At 40.0% G+C, this 18,719-nt stretch overlaps 1 protein-coding gene across 21 annotated transcripts in view; it reads right to left on the reverse strand.

Annotated features, from left to right (window-relative positions):
* Positions 1–18,719, reverse strand: part of CELF2 (CUGBP Elav-like family member 2) — a 325,875-nt gene that overhangs the window by 262,316 nt on the left and 44,840 nt on the right. Inside the window, exon 1 of one of the 21 annotated variants that reach the window (XM_017507105.2) lies at positions 7,633–7,818. The exons of the other annotated variants lie outside the window; for them this stretch is intronic. The gene's annotated coding sequence lies outside the window, so the exon portion shown is untranslated. Of the gene's footprint in view, positions 1–7,632; positions 7,819–18,719 lie in introns of those variants that run through there. 21 annotated transcript variants of the gene reach the window in all.

An 18,719-nucleotide genomic window follows, 5' to 3' on the forward strand; every position in this document is an offset into this window, starting at 1 on the left:
AGTGCCTGCTCAAAATCACCTGAAACACCATCATCACTTTTAAAATCCAAGGGTGACAATGCCCGTCCTCTGCTTAATTCCCTTGCTCTCAGAGGTTTTTGCTGCAAAATGTTGTACAATGAAGTATTTCCTACTGAATGACTAACTGGATACAAATACCGTATTTCCTTTTCATCCTTTGAAATGTGTTACTGACTCACTGATTCCTGAGTTGAGGAAAATTCATCTGGGATACCTTCATCTGAAGAATCTAAGATTTCACTTATACAATCAATTTCACCATCGTCTAGAGTCTAGCGAGCTTCTGTCTTTTGGCATTTATCTTCTGAATCATGTGGTAATCATCAGAGGTCCTGATCAGTTTCCTTTTCTTTGCTATCATGGGAGAAAATTATCAATTCTCAACTGTGTTCAACTAGAGATTTTCTAAAAATTTAGATAAAAGCATCTTGTGCCTTCCTTTATACCTCCTTGAAAGATACAAAAAAACTGTGGGTCATGCCACAAGAAAACTCAAAGATAAAATAACATTTCAGTATTGCATCAGCCTTAGAGTTGATTCCATCACTCTTTGCTTTTCTAACTTTTATTTTAGTATGGTTGGGAATTGATAAGCATGAATGAACAAATTTCTCAGATGATGAAACAGGAAAATGTTTCTAGATACAGAAAAAATAAGATAACTAAGATGTCAAAATGTGTCTTAGATGTACGAAAGGTCCAAAAGAACTATGTGGTAATGCTAAGATAGTATGAGTTGTTCTTTGCCGTAAAATAAATAATGTTCTGTTTTTTCCTTATAAGACCTCTAGGAAAGATTAAATTTATCCAACAGCCATCCTTAAAAGCACTTAAGGCATCTCAAAAAAGAAACTCCAAAATTAAAATGGGGTCCAAGGGACCCTGATGTTATACTGAGGATTGCATGCACCTCCTTGACTTTAAGATACTGATGTTACTGCCATCTTTTTCAAGGAAGGTTTTCTGGATCCCCCTGATTAGGTCAAACTTGTCTATTACACCATTTCGTAACATCATTTTCTTCTGTCTCACAGCACTAACACAGTTGCAATTTGACATTTATTGGTCTGATTAGTGTGAGTATTTGGTCAATGTCCGCTCTCACTAACCTTTAAAGATCATGAGCGTAGACACTGTTTCCCCAGCATCTGGAATCAGGCATGGCACACAGTAGGTTCTCAATAGGGACCTTGGGGAAATGAGTCTAAATTCAGTTCTATCTCCACACTACATGAAATAACTGTCATAATGGGTAAGAATTGCCCGCTATGACTTTACAATTTTTTCCTAAGAGACTGTTACATATTTTCATCCTTCCTCCATTCCCTGCTGTGTGACCCCAGACAACAGTGAAGAAAATATTTACTAAGTACCCACTGGGGTCAGGGGGGTCTATGTTTAATGTTAGGTTTTACTTCTCAGAATCCTGCAAACTGAATATTCCCATTTTCACTTTACAGACGGGAAAGTGGGATTTAGAAGGTTAAATAACTTGCCCAAGGTCTCAGAACCAATAAATAGGAAAAGAGATTTAAATTCATGCCTGATCTGACTCTAACCTGTGTTTTTTGTACGCTATCCACTGAAACACACAAGGGAAGCATGTTCTATTTCTTTTACAACTACCCAGAACACAGAGTTTCTTGCTTGGGAAACAGTGGGCCCTAAGAGGTGTTGTCTAAAGAGCTATGATCCAATGTAAATCAATATTTAGATTTGGTTTTTCTTGTGTCAGTTGTTTTTTTTCCTAAAAAGCTTGTACTGTCCTTGCCTTGTGTGTGGAGTCTTATTTAAAAGTAGAATTTATGCCACACAGGCACTTAGAGGCATTCTCATTTTCCTTGGAAAACAGGAAGTCAGCTCCAATATATTAGTAAGAGCAGTGTGCTATCAATATTACATATTTGAAAGAAAGTTTTACTTAGCAAAATCACAAAGAAAATTCCCCAGTGGAGGACTTGCCTTCTACTAGCACTTCAAAAATGTACTTCCACTGGCTATCGGAATGTCTGTTGCCATAAAATACCATGACTTAAAGTAAGCCCAGTGTTTTTCATCTGTCAAATAGGTGCATATTTATATACTCTCATAAGAGGTTATAATGACTTCCTCCTTAGAGCTTATTTCACTTCATACCTTTCTATTAGAAGCTGAGGTTCCTCCTTTCAAAATCCAACAGCAAATTCATGAGATGACATCATTAAAAGCCATAAAAAAAACTAGAGTGACATTAAATGACTAATAACTGGATGTTGGAGGGAAATGAGAGTGAAGTGAAAGTTGCCAATTCAGGTCCCTCATCATAATTTCTACCTGTAGGCAAGAGTTCTATCATGCCACATGACAGTAACTACAGACCCAAGCACAGTGTCACCCTGACTGTGCTGTTTCCAACCCAGAGCACCTACACCAGTGGTCTCTGTGGGTAGGGAGGAGATGCAGCAGGAGCTAGCATTCTTGCTTCAACATATACGTGCAAGTCTCCTAGCTCCTCCCACATCCTGACGAATAGCAAACCCTGCTGTAATTGGGAGATACACTGCCTGGGCTCGAATACTGACTCTGCCCTTGAGTGACTCAAGCTCCTTGGGTGAGTCACTGATGCTCTCAGGGTCTCAGTCTCCTCACCTATAAAATGATGGTTTAAAGCTGTTGTGTACTGTTTACAGCTGTTGTGAAGGGTCACACGGTTAATCAATGTACAGTGATTGACGGCATACCCACCATAGCAAGTATGAGCTATTGTTGCTATAATTTTCATAGAGGGGGGAAAAAAGGAAGGAATGTATGGTTTCAGAAAAAATATGAAATTTAAGAAAAAAAATAGTTACCAAACACCTGATGAATGCCAGGGCATACAATGAAGCCAGCTCATTCCTCAAATCCCTCCAGAGCTTTACTCACAGTGTCATGGAAAGCCAACTCCTTACAAGGCCCTGTGTGGCCGGGACCCCACTTCCTGTGGCCTTATCTCTTTTCCCCCTCCTCCCCACTCCCTCTGCAGCAGCACACTGGCCTTCAGTTTTCTCCAACATGCCAGGTACACTCCTGCTTTACCAGGCACTTCCAGTGCACCTGCCTTCTGCCTGGACTGCTCTATCCCACATAAGCGCATGGCCAAATCCCTCAGCAGCTTCCTGGTTTCAATTGTTCCTTCTAGATAAAGCCCACCCTGATATCCTATTTAAAACAGCAATCTTCCCTCTGCCCTCCAAATCTGGAGCTCCTAGTTCCCTCTGCCCTGCTCTATTCCTACCACACCACACCCCTGCCCCCCGCCCGACCATGGTATCTTCTAAGTAAGTTGTTTTGTTTATAGCATCTGTAGTCCTCACTAGAGTGCACACTCAGCAAGGGTGGGGGACAGGGTTTGTCTGCCTTGTTCACTGATGCTCCATAAACATGTGTTGAATGAATAAAGCCTATACTTCATATTTTAGATTTAAGTTTTTCCCTATTGGTTCAAAGAGAAAAACCACGTCCTTGTGTTTTCCTCCCTCATTTTGACATGGATAAATCAAAAACAGTGACTGGAGCTCCTTATGATTCCAATGATCCAAGAAACCTCTAACCATCACACCCAATGGTTCACTGGATAGCAAACTAATATGTGTATTGCATTTATTTCTACCCTTCTCTTTCCAAAAAGAATCTGAGGTCATTTCGGTAGTAAGGGATTTCCCTTTAGCAGTTCAAGAATTTACCACCAGATCTACTGAAAGAAACCTGAGGAAACACGAAGACCATCTCACATTTTTGAAAATGCATCACTGTAAGACAAACACTTGCATACACAATACCATACATTCATTTCTAGGACAGGTATTGTTTTGATAATGGCAATGTTTGCCAAGCTTGTGGCTACCTGAAAATTCCAAGATACACTGACCACCTCTCCAAAGAGGAGACCTTGTTTAACAGAAGGTGAGCTCCATTAAATCATGAAAGGAAACGCACTCTTAAGAAATATAGATTGCTTAACTGCTCAAACTGCTTGATGCCTTGGATAGCAATGAACTTCACTTGGATAGCAGACACTTCATGCTAATCGAGATGTGCATTACAAGATTACCAGGGATAGTCTAGGTGACAAATGACACACACATCTTGAGAAAGAAGTATTCCTGAAATGGAGACTGGGCCTGCAAAGCTTTCGCAGTATTTTTCTACCTGGTCTAATTTTAGATGATTCCCTGACCACCAGAGGGTTTGTACTATGCCAGGTTGATCCCAGCTCAAGCAACAGATTTTTCTATCTGACTGCAGGTCACATTATCTCATGAATGAGCTGTTATTTAGGTCAGTGAAAAATCTCGGCCTAATTGAATGTGCGTTGTATTCCTGGCGCTTGTGCTCTACCAAGATTTTAAATCATATTTACGGGGTAGGGAAGAGATTGGTATGAAGAAGCAAAAGGGGATTGTGACATTTATGCTCTATTTGAAGCAAAACAAGTCAAAATACCTGAATAATTTTAAATCTTTCATTCTTAAATGATGGGTTCAGTATGGTTTAGTTGATACTATTTGCTTAGCTATTACTTCTTCCACAGTGTTAACACACTTTTTCCCTAAACAAGAAATACTGTTTGATTTTAACTTTGAAGCTTACAGTTCCAGAAAAAGAAAAGCAATTTACTGTTTCATCATAATAGGCAAACAAGCAAAAATAATTCCTTGGTTAAATAACCATAGACCACTATGAGGGGAGTGCTAGTGGAACTGACCTGCCGACAATGATAAACGAATCCAAATGTGGAATGCAGTTAAAGAGAAACCAAATCCACACATCAGAAAAAGCATCAAGTACTAGAAAATGATCTGGAAAACCTAGTCCAGATCTAAGAATCGGGTTTAATCTGTCAACAAAATGAGATGATCCTGTTAACGGTGCATTTTGACTTGGAGAAAACTCCTCCTTTTGCCCAAAACAAAAGTATAAACTCCATAAGGAGGGGATCAAGTCTCTCCCCAGCAGATGCTGGCCATCACACCTGATAAACAGCAGTCCCTAAAGTATCTGCCAAAGGCACTAAGGAATGTAGAGTTTCCTGTAGTTCAACTGAGTGAATGCAACTCCGCCGATATACACTGCAGTCCAGGAGCTATAAAACGTGAGATTATCCAAGGAGAATGCAAAAGGCACTAATCCACTCCCTTCTGGAAGCAATACCCAAAGATGCTCAGGGTTACCCCTCAGAGAGTCTGACTTAATGGGTCAGAAAGGGACCCAAGGCACCAGTGTCACTAAAGACTTACTCAGGTGATTTTAACATGTGGACCAAAATGACAACCACTGACCTATCAATACTATACTGAGTTCGTAAATCTAAGCATTTTTATACAATGTCTTATCTACATTACTAATACAAGCCAAAAAAAAAAAGGGTTTAAAGATACCTGCCACACTTGTGTAACACTTCAAAAGGATCTGCTATTTAAATTTCACATTTAAAATCCGTAACTACAATCTAAGACATTTTATTGAACATCAAGTGAAGAAATAAACCTTTTTATTTATGATGCCGTACCTTAAAATGTGACCCCAAATTACTTTGGAATAAAAAAAAATGCTATGCACAGTGCCTAGCAATGCTAGCACACAGCAATGCTTTCTAATAAAAATTGCTAACTAAAATTCCATAATTTCAATATTCACACATACATGGTTCCATGTGGAGATTTTATAGGTAAATCATGAATGCTTGGTAGTAGTCGGGTGACCATCTTAAGTCAGCATCTTTCAATGATTTCAAATCATTTCAGATATCAAATGGAGAATAAATATTTAATAGACAGCCCCCTCTGTATGTGCCATGTTCCTAAATACAGGAACGCCTTGGAGATAGAGATAGTGCAGGTTTGGTTCCAGATCATCAAAATAAAGCTAGTAATTCAATGAAGCATGTCACAAGAATTTTTCGGTTTCCCAGTGCATATAGAAATCATGTTTACACTACACTGTAGTAAACGTAACTATTAAGTGTGCCAAAGAATTATATCTTTAAAAAAGTATGTATCTTAATGTTAAAATACTTCATTGCTAAAAATTGCTAACAATCATTTGAGTTTTCAGCTGGTTGCAATCGTTTTGCTGGTGGAGGTTCCTGCCTCCATGCTGATGGCTACTGACTGATCAGGGAGAGGGCTGCTGAAGGATGTGGCAATTTCCTAAAATAGGACAACCATGAAGTTTGCTGCTTTGACTTACTCTGGGAAAATGTTTCTGCAGCATGCCTTGCTGTTTGATAGCATGTTACTCATGTCAGAAGTTCTTTCAAAATTGGAGTCAATCCTCACAAACCCTGCCACTGCTTTATTAACAAAATTTATGAAACATTATGAATCTTTTGTCATTTCAACAATGTACAAAGCATTTTCAGCAGGGGTCCATCTCCAGAAACTGATTTCTTTGCTCATCTATAAGAAGCAACTCCTCAACCGTACAAGTTTGATCATGATATTACAGCAGTTCAGTCCAGGAGTCTCCAGGCTCCACTTCTAATTCTTTTGCTATCTCCACCATACCTGCAGTGACTTCCTCCAATGAAGTCTTGAGCCCCTCAAAGTCATCCATGAGGACTGGAATCCACTTCTCCCAAATTCCTGTTGATATTGATATTGTGACCTTCTCCCATGAATCATGAATGTTCTTAATGATCTCTAATATGGTAAATCCTTCCCAAAAGGTTTTCAATTTATTTCGCACAGATCGATCAGAGGAATCACAAACTATAGCAGCCATAGCCTTACAAAATATATTTCTTAAATAAGACTTCAATGTGGAAATTACTTCTTATTCATGGGCTGCAGAATGGATGTTGCATTAGCAGGCATGGAAACAACATTAACCTATTTGTACATCTCCATCATAGCTCCTGGATGACAAGTTACATTGTCAACGGGCACTAATATTTTGAAAGGAATCTTTTTTTCCTGTCTGTGCAGTAGGTCTCAACAGTGGGCATAAATTCAGTAATTGGCCAGGCTGGCGGCTCACAACTGTAATCCCAGCACCTTGCGAGGCCAAGAAGGGTGGATCGCCTGAGGTAAGGAGTTCAAGACCAGCCTAGCCAAGATGGTGAAACCCCATCTCTACTAAAAATACAAAAATTAGCTGGGTGTGGTGGTGGGTGCCTGTAATCCCAGCTACTCAGGAGGCTGAGGCAGGAGAATCACTTGAGCCCAGACGGTGGAGGTTGCAGTGAGCTGAGACTGCGCCACTGCACTCCAGCCTGCGTGACAAAGCAAGACTTTGTTTCAATAAAAAAAAATTATAATTCAGTAAGATATGCTGTAAACAGATGTGCATCAACCAGGATTTGTTGTTCCCTTTACAGAGCACTGGAAGAGTAGATTTAGTATAATTATTGAGGACACTTGGTGAAGATGCTTTGTACAAAGCATGAAAAAAGATTCATAATATTCCATAAATTTCATTAATAAATGATTTTTGGAATAGTAAATGGGTAATATCTTAAAGGGAAAGTCACCAGTTGTATTAGTCCCTAATAAGATAATCAATCTGTCATTTAAAGCCAGGTACTGACTTCTTGTCTTTAGCTATGAAACATCTAGACGGCATCTTCCAATAGAAGCCTGTTTCATTTACCTTGAACCATCTGTTGTTTAGTGTTGCCACTTTCATCAATGATCTTGCTAGGTCTTCTGGATAACTTACTGCAGCTTCTCCATTAGCACTTGCTGATTCACCTTGTACTTTCATGTTAAGGAGACGGCTTCTTTCCTCCAACCTCACGAACCAATCTTTGCTAGCTTCAAACTTCTCTCTTCTGCAGCTTCCTCACCTCTCTCATCCTTCAGAGAAACTGAAGAGAGTTAGGGCTTGCTCTGGATTAGGCTTTGGCTTAAAGGATTGTTGTGGCTGGTTTGATTTTCTATCCAGACCACTTCAGTTTTCTCCGTATCAGCAATTAGGCTATTTCACTTTATCATTTGTCTGTTCATTGGAACTGCACTTTTAATCTCCTTCAAGAACTTTCCTTTGCATTTACAACTTGGATAGATGCTTGGTGCAAGACACCCAGCTTTCAGCCTATCTCAGTTTTTGACATGCCTTCCTCACTGAGCTTTAATTAATCATTTCAAGCTTTTGATTTTTGACTCTTTCTTTCAATTAGACACTTAAAGGTCATTGTAGGGTTATTGACTGACCCGATTTCAATTAAAAAATTGAAATCTGGAGTATAGAAAAGCCCAAGTGGAGGGAGAGAGACGGGGGAATGGCAGAACTTCACACACAACTTTCACTAAACTATCTTCTGTGGATACTGTTCCTGGCACCCTGAAACAATTGCAATAGTAATATCAAAGATCATGAATAACAGATCACTGTAAAAGTTACAATAAAGTTTGAAATATTGTGAAAATTACCAAAATGTGAAACAGAGACGTAAATTGACTACATGCTATTGAGAAATGGCACCGACAGTCTTGTGACGCAGGGTTGCCACAAACCTTCAATTTGTTAAAAAGACAAAAAAGGGCAGTATCTGAAAAGCACACTAAAGTGAAGCACAATTCAACAAGGTGTGCCTGCGTTCTTAAAGTACATCAAAGGGTGATGACTTGTAAGAGTGGCCAAGAAGAGTTAAAGACAGGAGCACTGAGGGTATGCAATGCAGGAACAGCTATAACATCAAGAACCTCCACCACATAAAATGCTTCACATACCCTAATTACACTTTTCCAGAATCTGGCAGACTTGTACCTTACTCTTCAGGAAGTACAAAATGTCCCTGAATCATGAAGGCACTGCTTACTCTGCTGGAAACAGTGCACACAGAGCTGTCCTATCCAGGCAGAGTTTTGAATGAGGTTCACTCGGTTCCTACAGGCTGTATTAAATGGCAAAGTGTATTTCATGTTCTTTCAGGTACAAGAATGCAGTAAAATTGCTGCTGGTACCTCAGAGATCATGGGGCTGTTCAGTGACTTGGTAAGACAAACTAGACTTCAACTCTTCACATACTGTGATCTCCATTCACAAGGTAATCAACAGCACCAACTCGAGAACTTTACTAGATTTCTCTCTTCCTCTTGCATTTTGAGAACAAGCCTCTGATTTCAAAGATGAGTGCTTTTGATACACTTTGAAATAAAAAGAATCCAAGAAAAAGAACTATGACCAATTCAAGAGCTTTTGAGCATCTACTCTGTGCCAAGCGTAAGCATGTGAAGGTTGAAACCTATCCTAATCAGATAAACTCGAGCAATTTAAATGCAAAGGCTCTATTCCCTCATTCAGCTGCACTGTTAGAAGACGAAAACCTGCACATTTCCGGGATTTTAGATACTCAACAAAGTGAATTTGGGGGAGTCCTTAAAGAGTTAAGTTTCCTTAAGTGAAAGCACTACTCTTCACTTACAGTGCCTGAGGCCATGTTTCCCTCTGGCTGATATAAATCACTGCATTTTCTGTACTCTGTCCTGACAGCCACTATCTCTGAGTCTGCAAGGCTATGTGTTTATTGCAATTGCACAATTCTTTCTTTGGACTCCAAGCTTTCTCTTCAAGGTTTAAAATCTTCGATGCGCAGAAACAAGAGCTGTCACATGGAATATATTTTCACCATCTCACCAGAATACTCCTTCAAAGTATCAGCCTCAGCCCTAAAGAGGACCATGCTAAGTAAACCAAACATTTTCCTCTTTGTGAGCAAAGGGCCCATTTTCCCTGAGCATGAGTTTAGTAAATGGTCTAAGTTTGCTGCCTACCTTAGCAAAATGGCTTAAACCTTCCCAAATTACCAGGCCAAATGATTAGGTACACTATAAAGACAAATATATTCAAACATAGGCTTTCCACCCTAAAACAGAAGTACAAGTCTAGTAAAATTGAGTCAAAAAGCCAGGGATTAAGGAATAGAATGCATATGTCAGCTGACTGATTAAAATGGCAGCATCATGTGGTAAGCCATGGTGAAATGAGTCAGAAGAACCACCGTTCTAGCGGTGGTTCTGTTTATTAGTGGAGGGCACTGAAGTAGTAGTCTTGTTAACCTTGTCTGTAGCTTGACTCATACATAAAATAGAAGGCCAGATGCAATGGCTCACAGCTGTAATCCTGGCACTTTGTGATGCCAAGCCAGGGGTATCACTTGAGCCCAGGAGTTTGAGACCAGCCTACGCAAGATGGTGGAACCCCTCATCTCTACAAAAAAATTAAAAATCAGCCGGGCATGGTGATAAATGCTTGTTTTCCTAGCTACTCGGGAGACTGAGGTAGAAGGATCATTTCAGGCCAGGAACTCAAGGTACCAATCAGCTATGATTGTGCTGCTGCACTCCAGCATGAGCCACAAAAATAATATACTGTCTCTTTAAAAAACAAACGAAAAAAGGTCAGGTATGGTGGCTCATACCTGTAATCCCGGCTCTTTGGAAGGCTGATGTCGGCAGATTACCTGAGGTCAGGAGTTCAAGACCAGCCTGGCCAACATAGCAAAACCCCTTCTCTACCAAAAATACAAAAATTAGCCAGGCCTGGTGGTACAAGCCTATAATCCCAGCTACTTGGGAAACTGAGACAAGAGAACTGCTTTAACCCAGGAGGCAGAGGTTGCAGTGAGCCCAGATCATGCCACTGCACTCCAGCCTAAGTGACAGACCAAGATTTCATCTTAAAAAATAAAAAAAAAAGTAAACAGTACCTCACCTAATTTGCTTGTATGAATTGTTGAAAAATAATACTTTATACTTTAACACAGTAAGTTAAAATAAAGCTCTTAAAGCCAGAAGTGGGACACAAATACAGTGTAAATCCTTAAAATCAGTCTTTTACATTAGAAGCACACACATCAGAGCAGTGACAGGTGTATACAGCCAGCCTACAGGAGAACAATTTGCAGACAGTACTTAAAAAGTTACTACATGGCTGAGCTCAGGCTAAACTAGTTTAGTATTCTATGTATACTCGTTTGCTTAAATACTACAACTTGACTGAAACATGCCAGAGTCTCTACTGGCTCCAGAAGAGGGGGTGTTTGAACATTAGATTCCAATTTTCTCTTCAGATAATCTATTCCCATTTGGTCGGGGGTAAAGTATTTCCATTTTGCTTAGCCTCTTTCTTCTTTTCAGGCAATCTAAAAGCTAGACTAAAAAAAGGAGGAGGAAGAAAAAGCTTCCATTTAACACATCTTGCTAACAGTAAAAAGTAGAACCTCTCTTGCTAAATATACTTGTTCTTTGTGGTAGACTGCTGGCTAATGTCAGAACCTTGTGGGATGCAGTATCCTAAAATGCATCTTTCTGATAATATGGGTTAAAGGGATGATGCTGGGTTTGGGGAAACAGATTGTTCACCAAAAATATTCTGTGACTCTTGTATTCCCGGTCATAATCTGACAATCACCATCCCTACGTTACATCTTTGTGCTTAAAAAGCCAGCTTCAAGTACTTCATGGGGCGGGGGGGCGGGGAAGAGAAGAAAACATACTACGTCAATGGCTTTGAGCATATAATCAGTGTTTGTATCCATAAAGGCCAAGCATTCTCTTTGGATCAACACTTATTCAAATGGTACCCTCCCCCACAAGGCTGTGTCTGAGGCTTCTTTGTGAGAGTTCCATGGTAAGTAGTTGTTTATGTCAGGCCATTAACTTGTTTTCCTTTTTCTCCTGTTCTCTCTATAGATTAACATTTAGCAAAATGAAAATATCCTCCAGGTGTTTACCTGGCTGTATTTCAAGGCATTCATAAAATGCTTGGGCCCTACCCCTCTAGAGGCCCAGGCATTGCTCTCTCAGCCACGCGTACCTCGTATGACCCACACTGGCTCATTAGCTTCTGTGGCATCTCATGGAAGTCTGGTCTGGGACCTCTTGTTCTTTCAGGGGCTGTAACTGTTGCCTCTGGAGATTGATTTTTCATCAGGGAAAACTGTTTCTCTGTTACACAGATGGTACCATGGCCTCCAGGCATGGCTGCTCACTAACTGCCCCAGCACAGCCTCCCCCTCAGCCCCCCGTTCTGGAATTCATTTCGGAGCAGGTTACTGGACACCTCACTCGGCTATTGTTACTCGCCCCTCCCCCAGAAGCATATAGTTAGGAGGTTGAATGTGCCATCTGATTTTCCTCCTGTGGGTCTTGCCCTTCCCTGCAGAGACTTCCCCCAGTACTATGACTTCTTTTTCTGGCATAAGTTTAGAGTTATTGCTAATGGACAGCTTTTCAGACTTTGATTACAATGACTGATCAGATTTGCTTCCAACATTGGCTCTCAGCATCTTCTTCACCTCTTCTAAGATGAGTGGTCTACTATCCTCATGAAACTGCATCCTCCAATCCTGCTTCCTCTTAGATATTTTGCAAGGTCTTCTCCAATAAATAAATCAATACTCTTCGCAAACATTTCATTTCTATTCTTAAAATTTATAACCCTTGACTCCCTTCTTAGACAATTCAAATACCTTCCCTTCCTGCACAAGAATTCTTTCTTGCTCTCTGCCTCAGTGCATTTTATGGAATGTATGCTCATAATTGCATCTTACAATTCTCTTTATCTTACAGTGAAACTGCCAGTGTTGAAAAGCTCATGCAAGTGTAATCAATTATTACCTGATTGATTAGGAACTACAGAGCATGCTGTTAGGCACCTATTCCTAGCTATGCATCTTAGAGAAGGCAGAAGTGACTTACAAAAACATCTAACCATTCATTTCCTACCAGAGCAACAAAGCCCCATTTAAGGAGTAACCCTACAAATATGACGGAGTGTGAGAGAGCATATTCTATATGCAAAATGAATTATTTGAACGATTATGAAAGCATTTTAAAGAGCTTTACAGAATTGCGGAATACAGGGTCCCATAGTGTACATATACCTCTACCTTTAACAAAAATCTCCAGTTTCCATCAGAGGGTTTATCTATGCATGGGCTCAGTGTTCCCATTTTCAATGGACAAACATGCTGAAGCCAATTCTGCTTAAAACAAACAAAAACTCTTTCTAAATGCACTTCTTGGATTTAGGCCACTGTCACAAAATCACTACTCTTCTCTGTGGCTCCCCTAGCTGCTTTTAAAGCTTTGTTTTCAAATACAAAAGCAGATTTAAGCATTGCTTGCAGTGAGTGCTGTAGATGGGGTTTAAATAATACAGCAGTTGGGACTGAAAAGGAACCTTTAGAAATGGCTAGATGGGGGATACTCCAGATGGGGAGAGAGAAAGGAAGGAAAAACTCACACATGAGAGCTTTCAAGATGGTGGCCACAGCACTTGCACTTGGTCTACTGAAGAATCTGCCATGCCTTCCAGATGCCATCAAGAGTTTGGGGGAGCAATCAGGATCAAAATTAGGTCATATTTAGCAAAGTAGGTCTTTCTACTTCAGAAACCATCTCACAAAATATCAGGTTTAGAACGAATCTTAAAAACCATCTAAGCCAAGCTCATTTATCTCAGTCACTCACAAGTGCATGAAGCATGAAGGCAGAGGGATGAGGAAAGACTCTGAAAGAGAAATGCACCTGTGAGCTCCTATGGCACCTGTGTCTCCATTAAAACTCCTCTCAGTCAAATGATACTCTGTCAGCCAAATAGTTCCCTTTATTATTCTTTCTCCCTGTTATTCTGACTCAGAAACTTAACAGAAACAGGAATCTGATCCTGTTCACAAAATTATGAGGAAACTATAGTACTAGATACAGAATAATGGGTATCAATGTGGACTTGTAAAGGCATTCTACAAAGGTATAACCTATCTCTTTGCTTTTTGTAGTCTTTGTCTTTCACCTAAATTCCCTCTAACTAGTAAAGCACACCAGGAGAAAATGCATGTGAACTGTGAGTTGGTATCCGTCACATCAACTTGTTTTCTAGTTATTCTGGACAACTGGAAATTTGCATGAATGACATATAAACACATGAAACACAGGTTATGAGCATTATAGTAACATGTATAACGCAATCAATTTTCAGAACCGATAGTAGCTCGAAGCTTTCTCTAAAAGAATCCCAGTGTGGTGGCTCATGCCTATAATCCCAACACTTTGGGAAGCCAAGGCAGGTGGATCATCTGAAGTCATAAGTTCAAGGCCAGCTTGACCAACATGGAGAAACACTGTCTCTACTAAAACCAAAAAAATTAGCTGGGTGTGGTGGTGGGCGCCTATAATCCCAGCTACTCAGGAGGCTGAGGCAAGAGAATCACTTGAACTTGGGAGGTGGAGGTTGCAGTGAGCTAAGATAGAGCCACTGCACTCCAGCCTGGATGACAGAGCGAGATTCCAAAAAAATAAAAATAAAAAACACTAGAAAAGAAAGCTTTTTTCTTCCCTCAAGTCTTAACTCTCCTATCCTGACTTTCATTTGACCTTCATGTCTCACATCAGTTAGTGCCAATCCACAGACTACAGGTCCACCATAGAGTGTCCTCCAGACCACTGTGAAATGAGATAAAGACAATGTCAATTTTTCATAAATTGAAATTAAGTTAAAAGAGAGTCCTATTAACACACACACACACACACACACACACACACACAGAGTTATCTTCTACCTCTTTTAAAAATGACGATGAAAGCAGATGATAGACTTTTTCCTAATGTCCTTGCCAAAATAAAATCTTAGCACCTTATACATGTTTCTCCAAGTCTAGGAACCATTGCCCTAAATATCAACCGAACCACCTCTTCCTCATGAGATCACAGTAACTACGGAATGATACAATAAGGGAAAGTTGAAAGATCAAAACTTTGGTGAAGGAAAGATAACGGAATAAAAGACATGGCTGTGCATCCTATAACTACCACCATACGAACAGGCATCAGCTTTGTAGTAATAATTGTAGCACATTTATTGTGCACTTCCTATATGCCAGGCTTTTTACTAAATGTTTTTCAAACACTGTCTCACTTGTCCCATTTTGAGGTCAGAAGTTGAATAATGTGTTGCTTCCTAAAGATACTGGAAATTATACTTCGAAATTCATTTTGGCTATGTTTAGACAGTAACAAAATGGGGCATTTTCCAAAATAAGCAAATGTAGTTTTATTACTGGTAATAATATCATTAATAAAAACTATAAACAGAACTGAAAAAAGTATATTCAAGATAAATCAGAGTATGCCTACGAATGCCCAAATAAATTCAGCCTTTTTAAAAAATGTGCTTTTCGGAACAAGAGTAACAGAAATTTGTCGATGCAAAAGAAAGAAATTCTTTTAGCCTAAAAGTGGAAGAGTTAAAAAGAAAAAGATGAGTTATTTCCTAATCCATCCACAACACATACTTGAAATTGATTATAACTGTGTTTGAATGCATTTTGTTTCCTTAGATATGCCTCTGAGGTGAAACGACCAATGGCAAGAGGAAGCAGAGGATTCGTGCACTAGAAAATACTGAGCGAGATCAGAGTATTCTGTCTACTTCACTGAAGATATGGTCTATTGAGGGAAAACTAATTAACAGTTGATCCAAGGAACAAAAGAATGCTGTTATGTGACACTTTGTTGGGAAAGTGACTGTGATAATAAAAAAACAAATGTCCAGAGAATCTGTCACATAATTACAGTGTTTATGGTTGATAATTTAAAGGCATAGATGAATTGTATACTTCTGAAGGTCTCCTTCACCCTGTGAGAATACAACTTACTTTGCTATAACCTTCGTTTTCTAGGAAAAAAAAACAAAAAAAACTTTACAGTAATGAACCAATACTACAAGATTAAAGAAGAAAACGTTAAAAAACCCTCAGGCTCTAATCAAGAGGAAAGTTAAATAGAGTAATATGACATTTCACCCTAAGGAAACTAATACGCTCTGAAAAGTTAGTATGGACCTGTTTTGTGATATTGAGGGGGAAAAACAGATTTTCACACGAGAAGCCCTCTACCACATGATTTACTGGTTCTAGTGCCTGAATCCACTTCCTTCCTCTTCCCAGAATATGCTATCATCCTGTACATTCCACCATAATAATGGGGCCATCTACTTGCAGAGTTACTGCCTGGATCAAACAAGATAATGAACAAAAAAGAGCTTTGGATGTAAAGGAAAACATCATACAAGGTTACTGTCAGAGCAATGTGTTAAGGATCCACAGAAGCGCCAACTAAACACAAAACCATTAAAGGATGTTAAAAAAAACATATAGTTTACCTATCTGCAGTTAGCTTTTCATTTTTAAATACGGAACTGCTTGGTTCTGAACAGGACCGAAGTTCATTTGACAACTCACAGGATATCACCCAAGGACGGTGCAAGTATGATCATCTAAGGAAATAAGCATCAGCAACTGAGCCCAAACAACCTACAGGTCAGTAACAGGATAAAGAAGCTTTCATCTCAGGTGTCTCGGTCAACCAAGGTTGAATCACAGTAACAAAAAAATTGGTTATCTGACCTAACTTTGGCAATGTCTTTGAAAAAAACATAATGACCTCTACTAGCTGTCTTCTCAGACTTCCCCTAAATGATCTACAGACACAATTTAGCAAAAGAAAGTATTAACAACTACAGCCTAGAATAGTGGTTCATGTCTATAATCCCAGCACTTTGGGAGGCCAAGGTGAGCAGATTGCTTGAGGAAGACCAGCCTAGACAACATAGCTAACACCATGCCCAGCTAATTAAGTATTTTAGGGCCCATGACAGGACTGTAAAAAACCTAATTAGCCAGGCGTGGTGTTGTGCACCTGTAGCCCCAGCCACCTGGGAGGCTGAGGTGGGAGGATTGCTTGAGCCCGGGAGGTGGAGGTTGCAGTGTGCCAAGACTGCACTACTGCACTCCAGCCTGGGCCACAAAGAGAGACCCTGTCTCAAAAAAAAAAAAAAAGGTATTAACAACAACAAATACATACACACAAAAAAACAAGACTGCCAATGTCTGGGAAGCAGTTAAGATCATTAAACTGCATGTTTAATCCAATAATAATGGGCAATATGAAGGTGTTTTATATGAAGCTCAAACATTTCATCTTCAATGAAGCCTTCTTTGTCCAGCTCCACCACCAGTTAAATCAAGTCCCGTGTGTATACATTTTAAACCAGCTTGTAATTGTATCTTTGTGTGATTATCTGATTAACATCTGTCTCCCTCTCAAATCTGAGTTCCGTAGAGGCAGTCACCATATCTATTATGAAACTTTAGCACAGTGTAGTGCCTGGCACTTAGGTGTTCAACATACTCTAAGTGAATAAATCGAATGCAATACTTGATTGGGGAGGCATCAGGTTGAATTTTATAAACATGCAGTGTTTAGGTTGCTGTTATAGTTCACATAAACCAGCCAAGCAACAGAGGCAAACTCAAAGGCATATAGGCTAAGGATATGTCTAGATTTAAAATATTTTCTGTAAATAATATATAGGTGGATAATAGAGAACTGTCTATGTTTCAGCTGTTTTTAGTATTAAACACATAAGGAAGCATTTCATGCGAAATGCAGTAAAACATGTTTTCAAGATAGCATCCATATCAACGTCTGGCTCCAACACAACTTTTCTTCCAAGAAAGAACTAAAAAGCTAACCTTTTCAAGCAACAAGGTTATCTTTTTAAGAAAACCTAGAAACCAAAAACTACAGAGATTGAGTTCACAATCCTTACCCCTCCCAGGTCTCACCCCTCCCACAGTGAAAAACTGCCCCCATGCTTTCAAGAAGGCAACAAGAAAGATCTGTCAGCTTTCAGCATCTTGATATAGTTTCTACAAAAAGAACTAGTTTTGGAAAATAGGCGAGGTTCTCTTAGGGTTTGGGGTTTTATTATTATCGTCCCTTTCCTCACAGTGGAAGCTTTATGGAGGAGGGTTCAGGAGGAAGGCAGGGAGGCAGGCAAACAAGAAGCCCACTGGGTGAGTGAGTGAGTGAAGCGTAGGGGAGGAGAGGGCCCACGTGCACGAGTATAGTCTGCAGAGCTCTGCATACCAGGCAGGAAGGGCAGCCCCTGGGTATTGTGAGAAGAGGCACAATGCCATCAGACAGGCCTTAAGACCTGTATGGCAACGCGATATGGAAGGGATTGGTGACACAGAGAAGACAGGAGGCTGCAGAATCATCTGGAGAACAAGTGTTGATGTTGGAATGGAGAGCAAGGACTGAAGGGAGATCATGGAAACAGAACTAAGTGTTCAACTCAATATGAAAAGAGTAAGAATGCACAGAAAGTGTCTGCACATAGCTGTGAATCCAAGAGAACTGGCTTCCCACCAACAGCAGGAGTTGCTGCAGTCCAGCAGAACCAAATCAGAAGCAACATTCCAGGTTCAAGCAAGGCCAGGATCCAATAACACGAATGTCTTCCACTCACCATGACTTCTGCCTCTTAGTAGTGTCATTCATCTCACGCATGTCCCAGATGTATCTGAAACCCAAGCCCAACATAATGTCCAGACAATGTGGTTTAATGATTTTTAAACGCTGCATTTGCTTTTACCACTTAAGAGATCAGCACAAGCAGGATGTTTGTAAGCCCATTACACCGGAGGTCTCTCTGAAAACTACAGGAACAAAGAGTGGAGGACACAAACACTGTTCTGTTCTTAGAAAGCCATATTTTCTGTGGCTCATTAACTCTTCTCAGTGCCATTTCAGTTCCCTGCCCTTAGCAGGAGGCCAGTTTGTCAGGAAACCCAGAGGAAGCAAGAAAGCTGTAGCTGCCCAGCTGAGCTGCACATACTGATCAAACTATTTGTAATAAACAGCGCCTGCCCCTGCAGGCCCTCTGAG

Source organism: Cebus imitator, unplaced genomic scaffold (assembly GCF_001604975.1).
Source record: "Cebus imitator isolate Cc_AM_T3 unplaced genomic scaffold, Cebus_imitator-1.0 Scaffold368, whole genome shotgun sequence".
NCBI classification, from domain to species: domain Eukaryota; kingdom Metazoa; phylum Chordata; class Mammalia; order Primates; family Cebidae; genus Cebus; species Cebus imitator.